At 31.3% G+C, this 4,556-nt stretch overlaps 1 long non-coding RNA gene across 1 annotated transcript; it reads right to left on the minus strand.

Annotated features, from left to right (window-relative positions):
* Window positions 1-585: 585 nt before the first annotated feature.
* LOC122277778 lies at window positions 586-1,613 on the minus strand. The gene is made up of 3 exons (XR_006229116.1): window positions 1,498-1,613; window positions 1,312-1,399; window positions 586-1,174 (listed from the first exon to the last, which is right to left on the minus strand). It is a non-coding gene; the product is annotated as an uncharacterized LOC122277778 (long non-coding RNA).
* Window positions 1,614-4,556: the final 2,943 nt, after the last annotated feature.

Below are 4,556 nucleotides of genomic sequence, written 5' to 3' on the forward strand. Positions count from 1 at the left end.
TGGAAGTATAGAAATCACTTTTTATTTCAACAAAATGATTGTGTGGTTAAGGAATTCATTGATAATTTTATTGCATATGTTGATAGTTACTTGACTGTTAAGTCATGTTAATGCCAAAAATCAAACAACAGATCAGAAGAGGAAAAAGAGTCATTCTCAGCCCGCTTTAATGATCTGGGACTCGATCAGTAGTCTAGAGCCCCCGCTATGATCTAGTGCAGATGTGCGTACATCCATGGTAGTGAATGGAAAATAAATACTGAGAATGTAAAAGTGAGGGAGATACTCAGATTTACGTGGTTCGACATAAAGCCAACATCCACAAGGATATATGTGACGGAAATGAAAAAGTAATTGCATTGCTATTTAGTTTTGCAACAATATAGAGCGACACAAAAAAAATCCAATTACGGCAAGCTGGCTTTTGTGACGGGACATATGTGATGAAAATGAATAGGTATTTGTGTCATTATATAGTTTTTGGGACAATATAGAGTAACGCAAAAAAAATCCATTTACGACTAACCAATGCTTTTGTGACACGATATATGGACCAGAAATGGAAACCCATTTGCGATACTAGTTATTTCTTGCAACAATATATATAGAAGCAAAAAAATAGTCCATTTACAACAAGCCAGTAATTTTGTGACGATATATATGTGACGAAAATGAAGTTATTTGCAGTCCTATTTTGTTTATGTGACACTGGACTCTGGTCGCTCATAGGGCATTTTCCTATTGTTGAATTATCTTTTGCATCAAAGTTATTGTCCTTTAGCGTCAACAAATATCGTCACCAAATAATTATTTTTGCGTTAATATTTTATTTTGACGCAAAAAACTTTTTGGAACTCAATATTACCGACCATCTTGCATCAATTTTTCAATGACGCTAGAAAATAATCACCATATTTTGTATGATTTTTGCGACGATTTTAAATCATGCAAAAAGCTATTTTTCTTATAATGCGCATGCATACTGCAACAACTAATTAACAAGATTTAAATCAAACCGTATAAACTAATTGTAGGTCTTAGCGTACGTTTGGATCCTAGTCATCGTCTTCCGCTCGAGGTTGAAGATCATCATCATCATGTGTGTCTTGAAGTCCAGTACTTCTCAATCTCTTCTGCAGTTCTTCTAGGAATCCTCCCAGCAATTAGAGATAACCTATATAACTTGCATGCAGTACATGTTACCAATCCCAAACATGATATTCATGATATATATATATATATATGACTTAATTTGGCTGCATGTGAGAAAATAAGCCAATTAGTCAGGGTAAGAATCAAGGAATTTATAACCTTTCTCCGACTAATCTGAACATCCTAGTAATAAGTACCACCTCGTCTTTTGAGAATTCGAGCTCAGGAGAATCCAGACTTTTCGCTTCTGAAATAAAATTAAGAACATATATTAATGTCCGTTGCCTTGAGGTAATATAAAACTAGAAGTAACTTGCAAGTTTGAAATGGGTGGTATTAAATTACCTTTGTTGTTATCATGAGTAGTAATACTGGTATGATCATCTACCTCTCCCATCGTTCTCCAAGAGAAGTCTGCATAAGTGATGGCGATGGTTCTATCAATAAAATACTCCCACCAGAATATTGATCAACATAATTATATCGTTCATTACAAGTGGTTTAGAAAGCGAAGGACTGGTAGTTTTTAAAATTTGATGGGTCGTTGGGACGTTTATCATTGATCTTCGGTTGAGTTGGCATTTTTTCGTGTTTATTATATGAACAGCCACAAATCGTTCTAGTTAGTGGATCTCAGCAAAATCTGAATCGACATCTAAAAGCTTCTATCCCCCCTTGTCTTTTTCTACGTCCTACTAATTAACGACTATAGGCTATAGTACTTTATTTTCTATGCGTCTTGTAAGTTCTTGCTGGGGATGTGGCCTCGCAACGCTCACAAAGACCCCACAGCCCAATCTAATAAATATTAACTTAAAACCTTCATTTGGATGTTGAGATAAGATAAAAAAAAAAATAAAAAATTTAAAATAATAATAAAATAATTTATGAATATAAATAAAATAATTTGTGAATAAGTTTATGAATAGTAGTAAAATAGTTTGACTTAATATATTTTATAAAATTTTAAAAAATAAGATAGAAAAAATTGAATAAAAATATAATAAAATTAAAATATTTTAAGAACATAATTTTTTAATTATTTTGAGATTTGAAAAAATAAAATTATTTTTTGTATTTTATTTGAAAGTATGGAAAAATTATAATAATTAGGTAGTAATGATTACATAAAAAAGTTAGTAGATTTGAAATTTAAAAGTGTTTGTGTTTATAGTATTTAGATATTGAGATGAAATTAGATGTAATGAGATGAGACAATCTTAGAATCCAAACGTACAAGACCTTAAACATTGAAACTCACTAAGCCACACCATTCTGCCCAGTAGTATTTTATGTTTCATCAATCAACATTTTTTGTAGTTGGGGATGATTCTAAAATTAAATTATAGAATGACTTATGGTATGGAAATTGAATCCCCAAATAAGCCTACCCAATACTATACAGCATTGCACAAAGTAAGGGGACTTCAGTAGCAAAGCTTATGGATCTCTCTATTGGCTCACCCTAATGGAACATCATTTTCCTTAAAACTATCCAAGATTGGAAAATTGACATATTTAAAAATTTCTTCAATCTTTTACACAATTGTAGAGTGTCAGGAGGAGTGGATAAGATGATATGGTCACCATCCAAGAAGGGGAGATTTACTGTATAACCGTACTATAAGTCTTTTATGACACACTATACAAGAACACTCCCATGGAAGAACATATGGAAGACTAAGGCCCCTTTAAAATCTTCCTTTTTTGTATGGACATTTTTATTAGGGAAGATTATCACCTTAGATAATCTAAGAAAACGCCATGCATTGTATTGGGTTGGTGTTACATGTATAAGAAAAGTAATGAGTTTGTGGATCATCTATTATTGCATTGTGATATAGCCATGAGTTTGTGGAACAATATCTTTGTGAGAGTGGGACTCATTTGGGTAACGCCAACAAGGGTTGTTGACTTTTGGATCACTTGGCAAGGCATCTGGGGTAACTCAAATTGCAGCTATAAGGAAGATGATACCAACCTAACTATGGTAGTACATATGGATGGAGAGGAACAGTCAGAGTTTTGAGAATCGTGAACGAACAATAGACGAGCTCAAAACTTTTCTTCTACACACTTTATGCCATTGGTTGATTGTAATAGACTTTAATGGCAGGAACGCACATGATTTTCTTATATCTTTAGACAATCATTCTTAGGTGTGGTTTTTGTATATGTCCTGTGTACTTGACTTCGCCTAAGGCTGCAAACGAACCGAGTCAAGTCGAATTCGATTAAGGGTACTTGAGCTTGATTAAAATGTTTGCTCGTTTGAACTCGAATATTCTTGTTCAAACTTGGCTCGTTAACCGTTAATGTTGTTCAAATTTAGCTCGAGCTCAAACTACCTTGATTTTTTATTTTTTATTTATGAATATTATCTTTTGATTAATAAAAAATTTTAATTTCTATAAAAAAAACCTCAAAATATTTAAGTATTCAACTAAATAATTTTGATGCACGTTCAAAATTTTATTTATTTATTTATTCAAAATTCTTTTGGTATAAGTTTTTATAAAAATAACTTATAAATTAAAAAATAATACATAAGCTAAATGTAATAAATTAAACTATTTAATACATATAGATAATATAATAAAGCAATAGTTGTAGTTGTATGATATATTATTATCCAAATTTTGGAAACATAACATATAAATTAAATAAGGTAAACAATAAATTTATTAATAGTATATAAGAAAAAATATATAAAATATAACTAACATGTAATTTATATAACATATGCATATATAAAACATATTATAAATTTCAAAACGAGCTCAAACGAGTTGAACTTATACGAGTTTTATTCACGAGCCTAAACCGAGTTAAGCCGAGTTTATACGAGTTTTGCTCGTTTGATATTCAAATATATATTATTATTTACAAACCTCTTATTTACTAAATGATCCGACTTCGAACCGAGTATACACGAGGTGAGTTCGAGCTGTTCATGAGCTACTTTGTTCATTTGCAGTCCTAGGACTCAACCTTCACCTATTATCAATAAAATCCTTATTTATTGATAAAAAAAGTATCTTATTTTTATATTTTATTTTTTCAGAAAATACAATAGCAAAGACTTGGTTCTTGTGTTTAAGAATTAAGGTTTTTTTTTTTTTTTTAAATAGTCGAATGTCACATTTCCACGAGTGACCTCCTCCCAAATTTATTAAAAAACTCTTAGTTATGGCGGAGGAGTACCATGGAAACAATCCAAGGTCACCTTAGAGTTTACAAAAAATTTCACAAGATCAAAACAACTTAGGTGCCAAAAAAACCCATAAACAAACCAAGTAAACAAATTCAAACTGTCTCTAAAAACACAAACACCCATAAACTCCTAAGCTCGCCCCAAATCTAAATTATTGGCGTCTAATATAGGGAAGATCCCATTTATGAGT

The sequence above is a fragment of the Carya illinoinensis genome, chromosome 9 (assembly GCF_018687715.1).
Source record: "Carya illinoinensis cultivar Pawnee chromosome 9, C.illinoinensisPawnee_v1, whole genome shotgun sequence".
Lineage (NCBI taxonomy): Eukaryota > Viridiplantae > Streptophyta > Magnoliopsida > Fagales > Juglandaceae > Carya > Carya illinoinensis.